Consider the following 22,148-nt stretch of genomic DNA (forward strand, 5'->3'; position numbering starts at 1 on the left):
AGCATGAAACAACAAAAAGGTAGGCTCTTCATGACAACCTTCAAATATAACTGAAAACATGCATGTGCTAGTAATATAATATGCATAAGGTGTGAGAATCCAAACAGGATTATTAAATTGATCAATGAATGTCTAATTGAGGGAAAAATAAAAGCCACAGCGATCAATAATCGATTAATAGATGAATCGTATCTCTATATTTCTAAAACCTTGGTTGAGTACTAATGTTAGCCTCCCTGTAGGATTAATTGGTTTATGGCATTATAAACATTACTCTGCCTTAATCCTGAGCAATTAAGCCATTCAATAGCTGTTTAACTTCTGCTTAGTAAAAAATGAAAACATTAAAAAAAAAAAAAAAACCCAAACCTGGCATAGTAACAGCAACCTTACACAAAATCAATACATCAACATTTTTACAAAGACTATCAAACAGTTTAGCTGCACGGGGTCATTGGACACTAACGTTCCTGACAATAATGCTGCATCCTGTATTGTTATAGAGCTATAGTTATCACTTATAACCAAGAGAGAAAATTCCTATACAAACTCCAGTAAAAGGTTAACTTACCATTGTCCTGGAATGTTATATCGCTCTCCAGACACATTTGTCAGTAAAACTGTACATCCTATACCTTGTATAACTTGGTGTGTTTGGGACAAGATGGGAACAGCCAGGGAAAGTGATAATATGGTTATGCTGACACGTGCATGGTTCACTTACCTAGAGAGGGGAAAAAAAGGACAGGAGGGGTTGAGTGAGTAAATTGGCAACAACAGTAATCCGTTTAGGAGAGCAACACATTAGCAATGACTTAAGAAAGCATTAGTATGTGAAGATGGAGACGCACACAACCTAATCAATGCGAGTGGGTTGCTTTTAAAACAAAACCGCAGGCCCCGTCTGCCCTAAAGTCAAGCAACGTCTTCTATGGCTAAAATGCTGGGACACCAGATAAACAGGTGGAAAAATAGAAACCTCAGGGACTCTCAGGAAATGCCTAACGGTTGTCACTTGTTCTGCTGCTGTTATCCCTTTAGAGGCTAACATGGTGCTAGTAGCTACTGGGATTCTGCCAAGGATCTCCTAGGCAACTGACATTAGCTCAGAGGAGCCATAAATAGAACCTTCTCAACTCTGGTACTCCTTCTCATCTGCTTCAAATGCACCAAACATTTCACACTTCTACTGTATCAATTCACATTGCAGGATTAATAGAGACAATCACAAAACAGCAGACATCAGAGGAAACGTTTTCTATTGCATTGTTAAAACCGAGGAATCCCAGACGTCTTTTGAACGAAAGAGAGGGCATTTGCCTTTATTTATGTACGTGACAGATAAAGGAAGGGAATATCAATTAATTTTCCTAACTCAGCATGTTCATTTATTTTGGTCTATTTCCATAAAAGCACAGTGCAATTTCACTTTATATATAAAAAATAAAAAACAAAAACAAAAAAAAAAAACATCTGAATTATAAGAAATAAAAATCCACACTTTAAATACTGAATGAATTGCTACTGTTCTAAGTGTACTATGGGTTGAGAAATTAAAAGTCCATGCAGATACTGTAGGAAAGGGGCTTTGCTGATACTGGGAATTCAGTAACAGTGTATTTTAATCCTACTGGCTGAAACAGCTACATGATGAGCAATTACTGTATTAGTTCATATAGCCAAATGTTCCAGATGTTATATTGTTTAATGTACATCAAACTCTTCAAACTGTTAAAGATGCATACTGTATGGTTTTATTTGACTTTATATGGAAATGTTTTTTCCTATTTTTGCATCATTTTAGTGCTGAAGAAAGATGAAGGGCAGTGGCACTTGCTGCTGGCAGGCATTAAACACGGCATTCAGCCCTGGGTCTCTCTTTTTGCAATGGGTTTAAATGTCAACTGGGAGATGGCTCAATTCATTTTAAAGGTTTACCTTTTTGAAAAAATGACAATTTGGCATAAACAGAATTATTTTCAGCAAGATGAGAGGAGGTTAAAAGCTATAAAACCACAGTCTTTTGCACCGCAGTGTGTGTGGCTGCCCCGTTCTCAAAAGTTTCAGTTTTGACAGAAATTCTCGCACATACTGTGCCAAATCGCAAATCAGCTTTCCCTTTCCCTGAAGTTTCAGGTTCAGTTATTTCAAGCGGGCGGTGATGTCGGTCAGAAAATGCAAGTCACATTGCCATGCTTCATCCTGTACCACAGCTTAAGTTGCAAACTTTCTTTTCTCGGCAATAAAGTCTTGGATTTCAGTGAGCAAGGTAGGAAATCGTTGCAAGACCTTTCCACAACAGCCACCATACATTCACATAGTAGACAATTTCAGTGAAATTAGACTCCGCTTCTTTCAACAACTCCACAAATTGTCAATGGTTCAGCGCACAACCGCATAAAATCGACGATTTTGAGAACTGTGTCCATCAAATCTTTCAGCGTGTCTTTCCCTGCCATTTGAGCACAAAGATTTTCTTCTTGCAAAATGCAGTGAAACAAGGACAAATCATCGCAGGTGAACCATCAGTCGTGACTGAATCTAACTTCTTCAAATCCAATTTAAACTTTTCCATGACACCTTTGAAAGCGTCAAGAACGTCGATGCCATGAGTGAGGTCTTTCGGCCCTCAAACTGCCAGCATTTCTTCATGAATCTCCAAGTCTTTTGACACAAAACGAACCCAGAAAAGGAGCTGTGCAGTGTCTCGGATGTCACATGACTCGTCCAATGCCACTGAAAAAGACATACAGCTCTTTAACTGAGCATACAGTCAGGCTTCAAAAAATCTTGCAATCGACGAGCAACCATCTGGTGATTTTGAACCTTCTGCATGATGTCATTTTTTGTCTTCAGTTCATAATTTTCGAGCAAAGTTTCCATAATTGTACAGACGATTTCTTTCACCAATTCTCCATCTGAAAACTTTCAAGCCAGAATCCACGCCGCTTTGTAGCTAGCTCAAGTCACCAGCTCAGATGATGAAAGAAACTGTTTCAAAATCAGTTGCTGCTGATTCAAATTTGACTTTAGACGAGCGATTTGGTCGACTCGATTTCGGTCGCCAAGAGGAAACTTCCTAACAAACTTGTTGTGTGTGCTTTGGAAATGCTTGTTTTTGTTAAACGTTTTTTCACACAGCATACACACTGATTTTACGTTCCTTTCCACAACAGCAAATTCCAGCTCCCATTTGTTGTGAAATTTTACTGGCGATTTTCTTAAAATCTCTCTTTCTTTGCTGCAGTTTCCGCTGAAGTGCAGGCATTTTCATCGTCAGTCGAGTCAACATTTCTCTCTGCCGATTTCTGATAACAAACCTATCCATCTCTAATAAGGGAAAATATTTAGGTAAAAGAATAGTTGAATAGTAGATAAATAATTAGATAAAAACTTGTAGTAAATAAAATTAATTAAATGAAATAAGTGGATCAAACAATCTGGCAATGTTATTCGTTTTCAAACTTACCAGTATATAGATGTGGACAAATACAACATTTATCACAAGACAGCTCATCGGGAACTGTGCAGTGCAGTCATCGTACACCTGGCTATGGGTGCAGATGCTATACATCTTCGCTCCCAGTCTCTGTCTTATGGAAAACATTTTCCACACACACATATAAAACGTCAATTTTGAAAATTGTTTTGAAATTTAAAACATGTAACTGGTGAAGGGCATCAATTCAAATGCATTGGAAACCACAGGTATAAGGGGTTTATAATGGTGGTGGAATGAAACGTTCCCTGAAAACCCTTAAAGCAACCTCACTACTGCTACTACGGGAGGCTGTAAATGTATTATACCAGATCACATTGAAATACCAGATCTGTAATGTCTGAGTATCAAAAAACAAAAAGGAAGAATTAATGTTCTGTATTAACACTTAATGTATTGCATAAAAACAAGGATCATTTACATACTGCAAAACATTGCATATATTACCTCTAATGGCATTACACAGATAATTATTACACTTCAAGACTTGCAGTGTGTTCACATGAAGATTGAGCTGGCACTCTTAATAATTTAGTTGGCTATTTTTATATGCATGCTCTCAGTTCTTTCATTTTTCAAGCTTCTTGTGTTTTTAAGAAAATAGTCTTTTTGTAAAAGCCTTTCCTCATGACAAAGTTAACGGCGCATCGCTAAACGCTTCTGTTACAGTATGAAGAATGGCACATGTGCTTCATGTTCCTGTCCAAACGAATAAGAAAAAAACATGAAGTCTGTACTCTCATTCAAAGGGAAAGTAATGGTAAAATGTAATATCCCTTTGAGGTATGCGTGACAGATATACTGAAAATTGCCTTACCCAGGAATATGCTTCAAGTGCAATCTAAAAACAGCTTGTAAATGAAGGGAACACCAAGAACTCTAAAGTTCATGCTAAAGCGTCAAGGGAAATCTCATACAGGGCTTATTAAAGATCAACAAATATGTCAGTACGGCATGGCTGTAATATCAAAATTAGATCTATCAGTATGATGAAATAGTTTATGATCATGATATATGTTGGTCAATTCCAATTCAATTCTTCAACTGGAATTGTATTTGAAAAATAGTATAGATGAGGATTTTGAATTTGAATTGACAGTTTGAAAGCAACTGAATTTATGAATTCCACTTCAATTCCACCCATTTTGTACAGATACATTTCAGTTGCCATAACTGATACGCACATTTCAGCTTGAGTTGCCACTAAGAAGATGAGATTGAGATTAATAGATCACTTCTAGCAATTTAATGACATGTGAGTCAATTAGTATGACACTATATAAGTATAAACTTTAGTCGTGGTATTTTGGCCCATATCTTTATTATCTTTACCAAACCAAAGACCATTTCTATATAAAGAACAGCTGACAGCCTCTCAGTGAAAGGGAGTAGAAGGAGTTTGGTGCTGTTGGGAGAGAGGCTTGTTTTGTGCTTTTTATTATTTTGATTGCTTTCTTGTGTATGACCTTTGACTGTTTTGAGAACCAGGCTGCCCTGACCCTGTTTTGGATGACTATCTGATTCTTGTACCTGAACTCTGGACTGACATAACCACTGAGTATTGGACTGCCCCTTAAATATACTACATCGAAATAGATACAGGTACAATGTTTAGGAAGAATTCGATCCTTGATCACTTTGAGCCAAGTGCAGATGGTACAATGGGAAACCACCATGCTACATGTAAACACTGCAGTATATCTGTCTCTAGTTCAACAAGAGCACCCTCCAACTTCAAAAGACACCTTCAAGTAAGTACATGATGTCATAATTCATGTGTCATGTTTTATGACAAATTAATTACATTAATAAAGAATGTTCAGTATATAATAAAAAAAAAACTCTTCTATTTTGAATTTTCAAAGAAAGCACTCAAATCCTGAAGGAGCTTGAGGCTACCATCAGTGCTGTCCAATCTGAGGAGACCTCAGTGGGTAGCCTCATGCCTGACCCTCAAACCATGAAGTGGAAGGCCACCGACACTCGCCAAGTGAAGCTGACTGACAGCATTGTTAGTTTTATAGCTAATGATCTCCTGCCCCTGTCTATTGTAGACAGCAAAGACTTTCGCAAAATCCTCAGCTTGGCTGAACCCTGTTTCACTATGCCCAGTAGGAAACACATCAGCCAGACACTTATTCCTCAGAGCACTGCCAGCATCCAAGATCACCTGAGGAGTCAAATGCAGAAAGCCCAAGGCAACTGCCTAACCATAGATCTGTGGTAGAGCAGAGACATGAGGTAATTTTTCAGGATCACAGGCCACATCATTCAGAATTATGCACTTTAAAATGTGTCATATTGGCCTTTCAGCATTTTAACGGCAGACACACTGCAGAAAACATCTTCAGAATGTATGAGGAGACAATGACATGTTACAACATAGTAACTGATAATGCTGCCAACATGGTGAAGGCGTTCACAATGTTCCCACCATTGGATGTGCAGGACCGTGACACAGATCAGGATGCGTCTGCTGACGTTGTTGATTTGATCGATTTAAGTGAGGATATGGATTATTTGCCACCTGAACAGAACTCCTGCTTTGCTCACACTCTACAACTTCTTGTCCGTGATTCAGAATGTATTCAGAACACTGTAATCTAAGTGATCTGAAATTTGAAGAACTTATGATTATCCGATGTAACCATGATAATGTTCATGTTTGAGTACAAATGCTGAATCAAGAAATAAGATTCATAAGATTAACTACACAATTATAGTATTATTTCATGGAATGGAATTGAAATTGAATTGGAATTGATTAAATGTAATTGGAATTTTAATTGAGTATTATGAATGGACCCCAACTCTGACAAGAACAGACATCTCCATATGTCTCCAGAATCTGACACTCTCAATTGCTTTTGCTAAATAATGTTAATATCACGTTTTATGACAATTGGATTAATGGTCCTCCAGATAGATACAAAATAAGTGATGAGATCATCCCCAGGGAGAAAAAATAATAAGTGTACAACACATAAATAAAATACATGAAAATGTCTGTACTTATAAAATTCTGCATGTTCTGACAGATGCGCTGCAGCCATGTTGATCCATTGTAAAATGTAAAATTACATTGCAGAGGGGTTAGAAAGTTAATGTAAATATTTCCTAAAACCTGTGTTTAACTCTGACCATATAAACTTGCTTATTCAGAACTAGTTCTAAATGAGTTCCCTGTTCATTCATTCAGCCATTTTCCAAAGTTCTAATTCCTAAAATGTTATCATCTACCCTACTGTATTTCTTATCAAATTCACTTGTACCAGATGAATGGATGGTGTGCTCTTGAAAGCTTCTATGTCGGTCCAATAAAAGGTATCAACTTCAGCATTGTTCCTTTTCACCATTAGACCTATATTGTCACATACAGAGACACTGGTTCAACAGAAAAGCCTCACATATGTTGCTATGTAATTTTAAAACATATCACTCTTTCAGGTTATCCATAACTTATCTACGTCATCTTATAGGTCATCCCTAACTTCAGTATTACAAATACAGTAATGTTTTCAATTTGTTCCAATTTATCCTTGCCTTACTGGCACAACTTTCCACTAATGACCTAGGGACATAAGTTATCAAATTAGGTAGCAGAGCAACTGTGACTTGTTGCACAATTAAAGTTTAAGGAATAACCAAAGCTAAAAAAAGAGAGTTTCAAATAGTGATTTGTTACTGCATTTTTGAGGTTTTGTTTTTTTTGTTTTTTTTACCAAATGGCCCTTAGCACATTTTTTTGCACTTAGCACGATATTTTCAGTGACATCCTAACAACGGCTTTACAAAGCTTTGAGCAAGCAATGTTTTATCAGTAAAACATAAACAAATGAAAATCATCATGAGTAAGTGATTTATTACTTGTGAGATAAAAATAAAACACAACATTCTGCTTGTGTAACTTACAAATATATGTGACTTCATCCCTCTGTGCCTATGACTTCCTTCACTCATTGATTTGTGCATTACTGTGGCAGGGTAGCGTCACGACACAGATGGTATAGATGGTCAAAACCACTAAACAAAACACACTGACAAAAGGGTCTAAAATTAGCACGGTAACACACAACACAGACCTCCAGTTGTATTGTCAACAACTACTAATTCTCCACTAACACCCATGATCACCTATTTTATACCCCTGTGGCTGTAGCCTAATTAAGCATGTAATAATTTATTAAACCCAAAGTAACCCAATATTCCCCACACAAACACACACATCAATTCGGCAGTGCTTTCTCCTTAACACAATTACTCATCTCTAACCCTCATGTATCCTTTCTGTATTATTTGAGAATTATAATAATGATTTGGAGTGAAACGCTTTGAAAATCTGGCTCTGAGTTTATAACAGCCCAACAGTTACACCTTCTGTCATTTCTTGAATTTTTTTTTATTGTGACAGGATAGCTGGGAGGACAGAGACTCGGAGACAGTAAAACTGCAGTTAAAGCGCTGCTGCGCTGTTTTAATCAAAAAAATAACTAAAAAGAAGTCAAACAAAACACTGCTCACAGAGCCAAAAAGAAAAGGTCAATGCCTTCACTGAACTTTGTAACACAAAACAAATTTAGCAACACAGAAACATTCAACACAAAACACCTCCAACAAACAAAGGCATTTCCCCCTTTTTTTATAGCATGTGGCTGGAGCCTAATTATCAATTACTCAATTAGCTCCAGCCACATTCTCACATGTATTTTGGCAGGGATAGGAAATTAACCCCATCCCTGCCAACCACCACCAAATCACCACACAACAATATTTACAGACAGGGCCCTGCCCTGCCACATTTATTTATTTATTTTTAAAATTAGGTTACCCACTTAGAACCATCACTTTTCTTCTATTTAGGACTCTCAGTTAATGTGTTTCATTATTTAAAGGAAACCTCCACTCAGCAATGCTTGGTGTAGCCATTTTAAAAGTAATCACTAGAAACCTTGTGTACCCTAGTGTAAATGAATGCTGAACACTTGACGCGTTCATTTGAAAAATGCAGAATGAAACATCCAGTTGATACTAACAGAGTATTAACATACCATATCACACTCTATCTTTTTCAGTTAAGAATCCTTCTCTGTCTAGAATCTCTCTCCCACACACTTTTAGTTAATTATAAAAAAGTTTTCCTATGACAAATGCCTGAACAAGTGTTTGCACATCACAGCCAAAGAGGAAATAGCTTCGAGTTGGTAGTTATGACAATACTGTTTGTTGTTGTTTTTCTTTTTTAAAAAAACACTGTCACACTTTGCATGGATAAATACCATACCAGTACCGGTGTTATTCCATCTCATAAAGCAGATTAACGATGCCTCAGAAGGGAATAGGATCGTGTTACTTTGGGGAAGAATGTCCTGCCTGCCCTTTTTACTACATCCTTAGTATTCGTTATGCTGATACACCTGTCGGTTCTGAAACAGACACTCAACTCCCCAAAAGGATTATGTGTTGCAGTCAGGAAGTCAAAGGAAATACCTTGTAAAAGAATATAGGCCTTGGAAAGTTCAAACCAGGTTATCTTTGACGTGCATGACAGACACTGCTTTCAGTACACCAGACCATTACACTTTCAAAATTCAGTCAAAGGGTGTTCACAGCAGCATGCAGATGCATAATGGCTGATGAAATAATTCCACACTTTGCTGTCATTTACTTTTAAAATCACCTCTTATGGAGCAGGCCAGAAAAAAAAGAAAAGTTGTCAAAACTTGCTATAAATGTATCCGTTTTCAATGACTGAATATTAACTGGCTCTAAATGCACTGTAATTGCATGTGTGATTAAACAGTACTTACACAACCACATGTTTAAACAATGCCTTCTTTCAATTGATAATAAAATGCGAAAACGATGGTAGCAACGCGCTATTTCCGATCCTGTGGTATATGTGACTGGCCTGTGTGCCTGCTTCTAAAAAGCATTTCCAAGACTGGCCTGGAGTTTGGCCAATTCAGTAGCAGCATGAGCTGAGATTTATAGGATGCTTTTTAGCTTATTTATCATTTTATTCTCTTGTTTTAGCTGTCAGTAACCATTAGAAAGAGGCTTTTATTATTAGACTTCCTCTATGAAGAGAGTTCAATATTGCACGTACAAGTGGCAGGAGAACAACATTTTGGTTACTTTCAAGTTAACTGAAATTCTTGTTGATTTAATTTATTAGGGTGGTGATTTCTTTTGCGATTCAAAGATTTTTTGTGAGTGTTCATGACAGGAACATGGCACTGGCTTCAGTTAGTCAAGTGTCCGGTTTTTGTTTTTGTCCTGTAAGAAATGTTCCAGGAGCCTTTATGTATCCTGGAGGATCTACATACAAACTGAACACATTATTCAGTAAACTTAAAGGTATGATCGTAACCCCATTGTGATGTAAAGAGTATGTATGGATACTCCTAGTGTCAAGCACTGTACTTCAAGCTTTTCATTGGATGGATTGACATCCCTTCCCTCTTCACAGTAAGTGAAGATTGATGATGAAAAACATTTCTACACCCTTTAATGATGTAAGCGACGTGAATGTATACTAGGCTGCAATGCAGAGGTTTAGGGAGATGAAAATGAAACGTGAAGCAGAGAGGATTCTCTTCTAGTTGCGGCGCTCTTTGTTGACATTGATAGAAATTTCAAGTGCTGAGAGTGAAATTGATGTAGAAATCTGAGTACAAAAATGTATTTTACTCAAACGACAATGCAAATTAAAATAGATGCAGTAATACTTTGCTGTCTTTCTTTATAATTGGTACATTTTTCCAGACCTATCACAGAGTATTACATCATATTTTATACAACTACAGCTACGTTATTTCTGTCATATGTTAACCCTTAATTTTCCAGATAGAACTTCATAACTGATAATAATAGATAACTGATATTATAAGCTATTTGCAGAATTTCTCTTTTGAAAATGGGTTGGGAATTGTATGCATATGATACATATAACAAGGGATTGCTAACAGTGTCAACCATTTGTATAATACTGCATGCTGCAATATGACAGTTTTGCAGCTGCACCTAGAAATGAGGGGTTACATTTTCATGGAATGGGGGCAATGTCGTTGCTGATAGGATTACTAACATTTTTTATATGAACTACATGAGAACTACAGTGTTTCTGAACTATTCACAATACAAAATGTTACATGGAATTAATAGCAGTAGGGCTGAACTATGAGACTTTGGCAGACGTTTGCTGGTTCGAAGTTCACAATAGAATCTTCTGCTGTTCACACAGCCATAGAAACATAGTTTCCTGTGTTTCTGGAAACTGCTGACATCCCTCAACCAACTGACCAAAATGAACTGTGCTGCTGTATCTCTAATATTAAGTGAGCTGGGTTTAACCTGCAGGTTGCTAGGTTACAGTTAATCAGACTGGCTTTCTACAAAAGATACCAAATTAAATCAATTTACATACACAAAACACTTGTGGTATAAATAGGATAGCTGATTGCAGGCTATTAGGTACAATTCTGATTACATTTGTTCCATCATTGCTGGCATACCCCTAGCTGGCGTTTACGCTGACGTCACTTATTAGATAAGTAATGTCATGGCAGCAATCAAGTTCCATGGCCGCCACCATATTTGTATCCTGTCGATCTGTTTGTTTTGCATTTTCTATGACTGACATGTAATACACCCACCTAATATTGGAATTCCAAATTTGGTTTTATAGCCAGTTTGTAACAAAACTGGTCCATAATCCCTCCGTCCCGTATTCTTTATTAAATATTCAAGAGAAACAGAAGTGCAGGCATATTCAGTGGCTTGATTTGTACTTTCAAAAATACATACAAACTAATTTAATTTATTTGGTCTGGCTCTAAATGAAAAACAAAGATAGATTTGCTGGCAATAGCTGGGAGCTGGTAGATAGCCTTCATTATTCATGATACACCCAGTAGAGATTTAGTTAAACCCTTTGAATGGACTGTCAAAGTCAAAGAAAAAAAAAACAACTCAATGGGTAATTTATATAATTACACTGTGTGAAAATATACATTTTACTAGTTAAACCATGTTATTTTTTATTGAAGGTCAGAGACATATTATTTAAGAGGTCAGGGCCGAGAGAAATATATTATTTGTCCAAATAAAATAAGCAAGGGCCTTATGAAATAAAAGCAGAGTATTTGACAGTAGTTGCCAAGTTACTGTTTCCTCGTTTTGTTAACGATGGATGCTCACTTTGTATCCATAAGAGACTTTTAAAACTAAATTTTCACTAAACTCTTTTTCTCCCTCTCGTTTAATTAATAGCATTGTATAAATCTAACAAGCCATGAACCAATCAGAAATATTGAGAAAAACAATTATCAGAAAAACAAATCAATTTTTAGCTGGGCCAAATCATATTTCCTGCTCGGACATGGCAGGGATACAGTTAAACCCCATTTCCCTGAATGAAAATACCTTCCCAAGTTCCGGCTATGTGAGAACCAGTGCCCTATCAGTTAATTACTCAATTAATCCTGCTAGCAGGCTAAGGAAAGCTCAGTGAGAGAGATATGGCTGTATACCGTGGTTATCTGCAGCAGTTCTGTCACAGAGCACAACCCTTCTACCACTGGAAGTGTGATGACGGGCAGTGCGTGGCGTCCTCATTTTGGAGCAAATACAACAAAATAGTTTGTCAGCAAAGCAACACATATCCTGCCACAATAAGAAATACAAAATTAGGGCTCTAATATGAATGCCCTACACCCGCAGTGCATAGTCAGCGTTTTTATCATGTTGACAAATCCCATCCAAAACCAAAAATAAATAAGAGAATGGTACAGACTGGGAATTCCTTTTCCTTCAGGTGACTCAGCAGTGTATGTCAGCACAACAGCATTTAAATAAGCCATCAGCTTTAGGAAACTGCTGAACTTGAAACTAGTGGTTGGAAAGACTTTAGTAGTACAGCTAGTACACAGGATTTTAACCATTAACCTGCCCCCCTACAGCACTCTGCCCCCAGCAGATGTATGTGTTAATAAACTTTAAAGTGTTACCAATTCAATAAAGCTTCCCAGTATGTCAGCTATCCACTCTCGACTTTCAACTACTGCCCAGCCTGTCACAAAAACAGCAAATAGAATTACCTGTATGAGACAGATGTCAGAAATCCCACTCGTCTAGTACTTCACATACAGTACATTTCATGTTTAGATAATAGAGAACAGCCACAGCAGCGAATGCACTTCTGATGACTGTATAGCATCATTTATGTCCCAAAGAGCCAGTGTGGTCTCCTGTGGGTCGTTCCCACAAACGCACATCCAAACCAGCCCGCAGCGGAAAGGAAATGTCAAAATGCAAAATAATCACTCAGAACAAGTCGAAGATATAGAACAAGTTCAAGCAAGTAAAAAAAAAAACAACAACCAAACACATTGGATACTTTATAACATTAACATTACCATTGTGTATGTTATGGATGATTCTCTGTTGCTGTGTCTGCTTTGGTCATTTCTTTCCTCATGCTTACTAACTACCCAAGCAAACACAAATGCTTCTGAAAAGACTCCTCAGTACACTAAGACTGTTAGCTCAAAAATTAAATTAAGTGAAGAAGGGGAGTATTAAAAAAAAGAGATTTACTCTCGACTGTGGAGCAGCACTTCACGTAAAGCAGGCCAGAGAATTACAGCAATCTCATTTGTACAGTTCCCATGAATAAGTGCCAGCTCAAGCATTAGGGTCAATGGCTGCATCAGCAAAACCCAATATGACTGTAGAAAATGGCAATGCTGGCAACCACTAAGGCCATACATTATAACTGAAGACACTACCACTGCTATAAAATTCATAAGTAGTTTTATATACTTCTTCAAGAAATCCAGATCCCCAGCCCTGGGAAACAATAATATACCTGTGAGAAAAAGCATTGTGTAAGTGTGAGTAATTGAAATGTGGATTTGTACCATACAGACTCATTTTAACATAAGTTTACATTTAAACTGGGCACCTCAGAACCTTGCTGGAATGAACATTCTGCCCTGGTTCTTGATTCATTTTAGCTGCATTGCCGCATGTGGGATTTCAGCTGATGAAGAGCTTATCTGAAACATCCTGATTACATTACAATGTATTTGCGCACATTCCTCAGTTCCCTTATTTTTTAAAGTGCACACTGCAGTTACACCTTCTCTTTTGTATGTATGTCTGTATGTATGTAACTATCTATCAGTTCATTGAAATAGTGATATATTTGATTTATTTTGATGCCTGCTTATAACACTCACTTTCAACACTTCATAAAATTAAGAATGAGTGCTAATTAAGGCTTAAACCAGTGGACCAACAGCACAGGGGGTGATGTGGTGCCAGGATGATGCAGATGAAACTTCCAGCTTAGGTTTTTATTTTTATTTTATTCCCACGAAACTTCACAGTCTGGCTGTCATGAGAAACCAATCGCTGAGGATCGTTCTAAGAGCAAATGAGAAACACCAATCAGTTTTCTTCACTAATACTGAAAAATACTGTTTACCATAATGTGTACATTTCACACATACGAAAATGTGAGACCTACAAAATAATGGTATCGTAATTGGTAATAAAACTTGTTTTAAATTGTATAGGAAGTTTTCCTATCTGTGCAGTATTTCCAATGATACGCCTGGCTAGTCCTTTTGAATAATGTTAATTATATACCTTCCTAAAGCAGAGCACTTACAGTCCCACAACAGCTGGTGTTCGCAGTAGCATCACTTTACACTTCTGTCAAATCAATCAAGGAACCAAAGAGCCACTGGAGTTGAGTAAACATTTAAATGCTTTTCCAGACCGGTTCTCTGCCATTAACTATACTATGCGATCATGTTCCAAAGACACTAGAGAGCCTGGGAAAATATTAATAATGTTCTGGTGACTCAACGGATTAAGATTACAGGAGCAAATCTGATTACCTCCGTGTGGAGGGATTCTTTATAAATCAATTCACCAAAAAAAGTTTGAACAGCCGCTTATACCCATGTACCCTGGTCACCAGACTACGTCTTCATTCATTTTGTACATGTCTTCCTAAATAAATTATCATGCACTGTACTGGTGTGTCAGCTGCATTTTTCATCTCGATTATTATAAAGTTAAAGGTCAGTGCCACTGTTTATTTCATTAAAATACAACCTAATGAATTCTAAAGAAATGTTACATTTTGTACATTTTAGCATTATGTTTGGTTACCATCATTATAATACTATTGGTATTGTATATCAAATATAAAAACTGTTACCAATGGCATGTTCCTTTGTATTTGATCTTGAACTACCACTGAACATTTTATGACAGAAACTCTGGATAACTGTGTGTCCCCATTAGTAAATCATTCATGAACCGAAGTGTTAAGAAAGCTTCCGGATGCTGGGTTAATCGCTGCTGCACTCAACTAATTATTCCCCTGGTACCCGAAGCAGGTTCTCTTCAATTCCCTTAGGAAAAGGAACTCCCTTGCTTATTTTTTAAGGAGTTGTAACCAAACAATATTACTGTCTCGTATATCAATCGTTTAAATCAATTTTCTGGTTCTTCACTTTACAACATCCAAATATTTCATATAAAAAATGATAGACAAATTGTGACTGCAGCTAGCACCCGGGAGTCAATTTAACACATTAAGTGATTAGACAACAGGAACGTAGTGTAATTTTTTTAATATCTTCATATTCCAATTGACGTATAAAATACATGCAATGATTCAAAAGATCATCAGCAGAATTGGGGGGGGGGGGCAGTGCTAACATTGTTAGTGCTAATTAGAAGTAAGTAATGTATCAAGCACAAGGTTACTGTGAGATAGTAGTCAGTAGTCCCAGATTTTAAAATTGCGGTTTGACATATTGGCAGTCTTCAAAATCAATATCAATCTAAATATTTGTCAACATTTAAGTCATTAATTGGCTGGTCTTGAGGCAAAGATATTTGCAGCATGGAATAACAAACATTCATAAATATCAAGCAGAAGCTCTCACGGTTTAATGATTTTGCAGCAGAATTATTTGTCTGTCCTTCCCGATTCCAGAATAATCACTAGACTTTGACCTTTTAACTGAGCCTGCTCCTGGCTGCGTTTTCTTAAAACAGGTTGCCATTTTTCAGCATGTAATTTTTAATTACCTGTGTTGTCTAAACCAGCCTCTATAAATGGGTTAACACAAGACAATGATTAATGATAGTGTGTGACCCTAGAATCTGGGTTACTCAGGGAACCCCTTTTTGGGGTTGACAGTAAGTCAATCCTTTGTCATGTATAATAGGTATGGAGTATTACAACCTTCTTCAATCTTCCAACGCTTTAATACAGTATGTAGCCTCAACTTCACTGTCAACATTACAGTAACACCACCGTTTTAACTGTATGGCATGGTACTGTAAATAGGCTTCACTTGAATCAAAGAAAAAATAAAGTCGTAAAAACAAGCGCACACTAAATACAGATTAGTAATGTGATAATCTGATTTTTGTCATATGTCCAATATTATTGCAATATGTATGTTTAGATATGTTGCTACTCTTGTTAAAATCCCCATTTACAAATTGTTTGTGTGTGTATATGTGTATACATATATATATATTTTGATGCATAGTACTTCCCTAGTCTGCGCGTCTAGTTTCCCACAGAAGCACTTGCAAAAGACCTCAGGTATCATTCACAGCTCCGCAGACTCTGCACTCCCAGTGAAACTAACGGCGATCACTTCTCTTCTCCGCATACAGAACATATTGTGTGAACCTGTATTGGTTTTCTTTCACATTGTACATTTTTACAGCGGCTCAGCTCATGTTAGAGACAACCGGATGTTTTTTTTGGTTTGTTTTGTATGCCATTCTCAAAGAAAGATGGACATGCTGTTCTGTCTATTATAGCTAAAGACAATTTTCATATATTTGGATGACTCACCAATTAAGAGAAGGAGCTTGAGGATTTTTTTTTTTTTTTTTTTGCTGTCTAAAGGTGGACCATGACAGCAATGCTGACCAAGCATGAAAACTTCATATGACTAACTACTGTATGCTTAGTAGCTGTTGTCACTCTGGGGGGAAAAAAAAAATCGGAATCAGTCATCCAACATTAAGAAGACAGATTGCACTGATGCAGTACTGCAAACGAGTGTGAATTGTTTCATACCACTGGTATGTCAAAATATGAAAATGTTAGTGGTATTATTCACCAATGCCCCCAATACAGGGCACTGGTGTATTGGCACTCACTTGAGATTGCATGTCAGGAAAGTGTAGAATACGATTAGGGTGGTATGATATTAAACTGTTATACAGCATAGCGCATAGATATGTGGAAACATTGAACCGTTTTAAATCAATTTTGTAATGCTAAGTTTACATCTCAGTGAACATGGGTGGACTCCCATATAGAGGTCTGAGCCATTCCAAGTTTAATTAGACACTCATCTGCTCATTACCTATACATGGTGGCAAACATCCCTCTCCCTGAAGAATAATTGAAATCCACTTCACAACGCAAGCTTCACTGCAGTTCCCAGTCTTCTAAAGCTGTGCAAGTGAACAGTTGTTAGTAAATATCCAGCCTCAGCAGTTTAGCTGGTACTGCGGCTACCCTATTGATCGCCGCTCTCAACTCTTGGTAGTGGGCATTTTTTTTCAGTTGGTTAATATCTTGGTAAATATTGACTGACATTGAATGCAGATTAAAGTAATATACTTTTTTGTCATTTAAATACACAATCTTATTTTGCGAAATTACTTCAGTTGGGTTTAATTAAATATATATAGATAGGGCTCTTAATCCACAAAGCTTTAATTCTTTTTTTTTTTTTTTTTTTAATCCTTGAAACAAAAGACACAAATTACATTTTTCTAAAAGTACTGGCAACTTATATAAATCACATTCTGCGGCAATCCCTTGAGTTCCAGACAGACTAGTGCAAAGCTGGCCACCATTCTATATTTTTCTTACACATTAAACAGGGAAGGACCATTCTGGGCACTCAAATGCACCTGTGTGATTAACTTTTATATGTGCCAAAGCTGTTTATTAAACAGAGCATTTTAATTTGGAATAATCCCCAGGTATTAGTAACTGACTTCCCTGCTCACTGCAACGGATACATCTTGTTTTCCAGTCTCATGCAGGGACAGAATGCAAGAAGATAAATAACAACAACAACAACAACAACAACAACAACATGTACATATTAGCACAATCCGGTACTCCCAATAATTCATGATAAATAATGTAAATACCAAGTTGTACAGTATCACAATTTAATATACAGTTTTCTAGATATGTACAAAAATGTTGGTGTGACATACAGATGGACACATGTACAGGCAGACAGACACTCCTATATAGACCTAGACTCAAATCTCTCAATACCTGATGCTAAATAATATTAATATCAAGTTCCATCACAAATAGAGTAATGGTTTTTCAGATATATGAAAATATGCAACACACATATGAAGCTTCCACTACCCCGGTACCAGGTATTTCATCCTATATGCAGGACAATAGCCTAGGGTTCAAAAACATGTACTTCTATCTCATTATCTGATGCATTTTAATGTTTAGCTGTTGACCTTTTTTTTGTTTTTCAAAGTTTATTTTCCCTTTGACACAGGCAAATGTATTCTGCTCTTACACTATAAATGAACTTCCTGTGCAGCATGTATTAGGACCCCACTGCTTACCATCAAGCTGCAGACCTCCTACCTGTTACACAGGAAGTGAGTTTATAAAGTGGGTATGTTAATATGTGAGTGTGGCAGGCTGGCGAGTGGATAGAGGCCCAGAGACAGTCTGTAGTTCAAAAAAATAAGTATTTTATTATAAATAAACACAAAAATGAAAGGGCACAAGGGCCAAAATAAAGGGATTTAAACACAAATAAAGCAATACAAAAACAAAACTTGCAAAATTAAGGTTTCCAGGCTGGACAATACCTTCACTGGATTCACAAATACAAAAAACCCACAAACACCAACCTGCTTCCTCAGCTCCCTCCTCTCAAATGAGAAGCAGACGCCTCCTTTTATGTCAGGTGGCTGGGCGCTGATTGATCGTTAATTAACCTAATCAACCCCAGCCACCTGAACATAATAAACCCAGGCAGGTAGGGGAAAATTAACCCCATCCCTGCCAGTTTAAAAAGAGCAGAGCTTTGCTCTGCCACAGTGAGACAAAAAGTTTTAAAAGCCTTCGTTATTACATTTAATAAGTACATAGAAAATGGGAAAACCTGGTGGGGAGCACAACAACCGAAATTGAAATGGTAGAAATAACAAACTTCCTAACACAATTTGTCAATGCACTGACTATGTGGGGGGCATGTCTTGATTTAGTCTTTTCAAATAACGAAGACAGAATAACTAAAACAGAGGTCAGAGAACCATTGGCAAACTCAGATCACAACATGGTCTCATTTGAAGTACTAGTTAAAACCCCAAAAGTATTGGCTATTTTTCAAAAATGTAGTACTAGAGGCGCAAAACAATTACATCTTAAAAGCAGACAAATCTAAAACAAAACAGCTAAAATGGTTTAATAGATCAATTAAAAAAAATATTCAGAGAAAAAAGCACTTTACAGAGCATTTAAAAGGCACCAAGAACAAAGTACACAGAAAGAGTACTTGGAACTGCAAACAGAAGTCAAAAAATAAGTTAGAAAGGCCAAGAGAGAGACAGAAATGAGCATCGACAAGGGGGCTAAAACCAATTCCAAAACAGCAAAAGTATATTTAAAAGAGTAAGTAAAATGTCTAAGAGATACAAATGGCAAAATCATAGAAGAAGAGAAAAAATAGCTTTTAAAAAGTTTTTACAAAGGAGGAATCTATGAAAAAGATCTAGGAGTTTATGTTGACTCAGAAATATCTTCATCTAGACAATGTGAGGAAGCTATAAAAAAAAAGGCCAACAAAATGCTCAAATATATAATGAAAAGTGTTGAATTTAAATCAAGGGAAGTAATATTAAAACTTTACAATGCATTAGTAAGACCTCATCTAGAATATTGTGTTCAGTTCAGGTCACCTCGCTACAAAAAGGATATTGCCGCTCTAGAAAGAGTGCAAAGAAGAGCGACCAGTCTTGAACAAAGACAACTATCCGGCGATCTGACTCAAGCATTCAAAATGTCAACCAAAGGGACTTTTTTTTTTTTTAACCTAAAAAAAGAAACAAGGACCAGGGGACACATATGGAGATTAGATAAAGGGGCATTCAGAACAGAAAATAGGAGACACTTTTTACACAGAGAATTGTGGGGGTCTGGAAGCAACTCCAGTAATGTTGTTGAAGATGACACCCTGGGATCCTTCAAGAAACTGCTTGATGAGATTCTGGGATAAATAAGCTACTAACAACCAAACGAGCAAGATAGGCTGTATGGCCTCCTCTCATTTTTAAATGTTCTTATGTTCTTACTAATATTCTAACATTACATTATTGCCTGAGTTTGATATTATTATTATTATTATTATTATTATTATTATTATTATTATTATTATTATAAGTAGCGCTGGGGCGAAGGTTTTTCATAAAGGAACATTCTTTCAAAATTCAAAAGATTTTTTGAATATGCACTCATTTTGAATTAGCTCCTTTAATGGAACCGGGGGGCATTTGAAAAACACATATGTTTGTCTAATGAATTACTGCTAAAGGTTCAAATAAAAATTCCCAATCCCCTGTTGTAAATACCATATTGCCTTATAACCTCAGAAGGGAAACACTATTCTGTACAGTAGCATGTGTGTAGTTTACTTCAGGCATAATTTATGCACCCGTGTCCTTTGCTTTATAATAGAATTATAAAGTCTGCTTTAGTTTACCTCTGTTATGCCTCCTTATACATGCGAGTAAGTGAAGTTTAAAATTGGAATATATTTAAGCAGGATACTTATTTACACCCTGAGGTTACAATACTTGCCCACAACATTAATGCCCAGGGTTCCCATGCAATAAATACAAAAATTAACCTTTACTATGATCAAAAAACATAAGGATGAAATCTCCTTTCTTGAATTTGGAAGAAAATCTGTCATCATTTTACTCAAGGGGGAATTTAATTTATTTTTTATTTCATCTGATGTAATTAGCCTGAAACTGCTCCTTGACATACAGCAAATGCATGACATGATAAGTAGTCATGGAATTTGTATTCAGACCACAAACAGAGCCCACTAACCAACAGGTTGAAGTAATACTGTCCTACCAGATTACATTCAAACAGGCAACTAAAGTAATTTACTGTGTGTGAGAGCAGCAGCTTTATCCAAAAAATGCCACAGAATTGACTGTATTATGAGTCCAATAATGACCATACAACAGGAGTCAAAAGGGTATTTTTCCTACACCGCAGAAATCAGTCAACAGTTACGCACAGCGACCCATTAATATCGACTAATAAAAGGCAAACACAGCAGCACCATAGAAAGTACTCCTTCCGAAGCATTCACTGCAAATTACAGAGCAGAGGGCAGCTCAGCTTCAGAAATAAGTCTGATTATTTCTACTTACATTTTTTTTTTTTTTTTTAACTGTATATCATTCTTGTTCTTCAGGTTTATACTGTGCCATCATTAAAACCAAAAATGTATACAGATATGGCACTGTTAAGATTGCAACTTTGGCAACAGTGTATAAATATACTGTATAACCTCTCCCAAAGAAAAACAATTATAACTTACAATACAGTAAAGCTTCAAATTGAGCTTTCCCCTGGGATATATATATATATATATATATATATATATATATATATACCCCAATGGAAATTTATAATTTCTAGAAATTTCTTAAACAAATAATTATAGGAAAAATCTTTTGCAGCAAAAGTTTTGCTTTTGTGGATGAGGGAAAAAAGTGAAAGAACAAAATGAAAGAAAAGGTTACAAAGATTTCTACAATTATTTATTTCAGCATTTATTTATTTATTTTTTAAATGCTAATTCAAAAGTACTCATACCCGGACCAAGTAGTTCAATTTTTGTTTCATCACTCCACAAAACCTTTGACCAGAAGTCATATTCATCATTCAAATGGCGTTTTGTCCTTGTGACGTTTGCCTAAGAGTGGCTTTTTCCTTGGCTTGCGACCACTGAGACCTTCACCAGTCCCACACTGCAGCCAATTCACTTTGAATATCTTTGGCAGTCAATCTCAGATTGTCATTAACCTGCCTCACAATTCTTCTACTTGTTCTTGGTGAAAGAACCTTTTTTCTTCCAGATTGAGGGACCGTTGTAACAGTACCATTAGTCTTGTACTTCTTGACAATAGAAACAATGGCTGAAATTGGGATACTCAAATGCTTGGAAATCTTGTATCCTTCTCCAGCTTTATGACAATAAATAGTTTTCTGCCTAAGGTCTTCAGATAACTCTTTACTTTTTCCCATATTAACTTATTGGTAATGACAGCAATCATCTTATGCCTAACCCCTTTATACGCTCTAAGAATATTCACCTACAATCCAGCATTTTCTGGACTTTTCTAGAATTCGGTTCTGCATTATCATATTGAAATTTCTAGCACCTAACATACACTATCATAGTATCAAAGGATATAAATACTTAATATAATATTTTTGGAGTTTTGCAAAAAAAAAAAAAAAAAAAATAATAAATGGTAAAATAAATAATTCTAGACATATTTTTCTTGTAACTTT

At 36.4% G+C, this 22,148-nt stretch overlaps 1 protein-coding gene across 1 annotated transcript in view; it reads right to left on the reverse strand.

Moving 5' to 3' along the window:
* Window positions 1-22,148, reverse strand: part of LOC121325789 (ankyrin-3-like) — a 188,079-nt gene that overhangs the window by 164,826 nt on the left and 1,105 nt on the right. The window lies entirely within an intron of this gene.

Source organism: Polyodon spathula, chromosome 13, assembly GCF_017654505.1.
Source record: "Polyodon spathula isolate WHYD16114869_AA chromosome 13, ASM1765450v1, whole genome shotgun sequence".
In the NCBI taxonomy this organism is placed as follows: Eukaryota; Metazoa; Chordata; class Actinopteri; order Acipenseriformes; family Polyodontidae; genus Polyodon; species Polyodon spathula.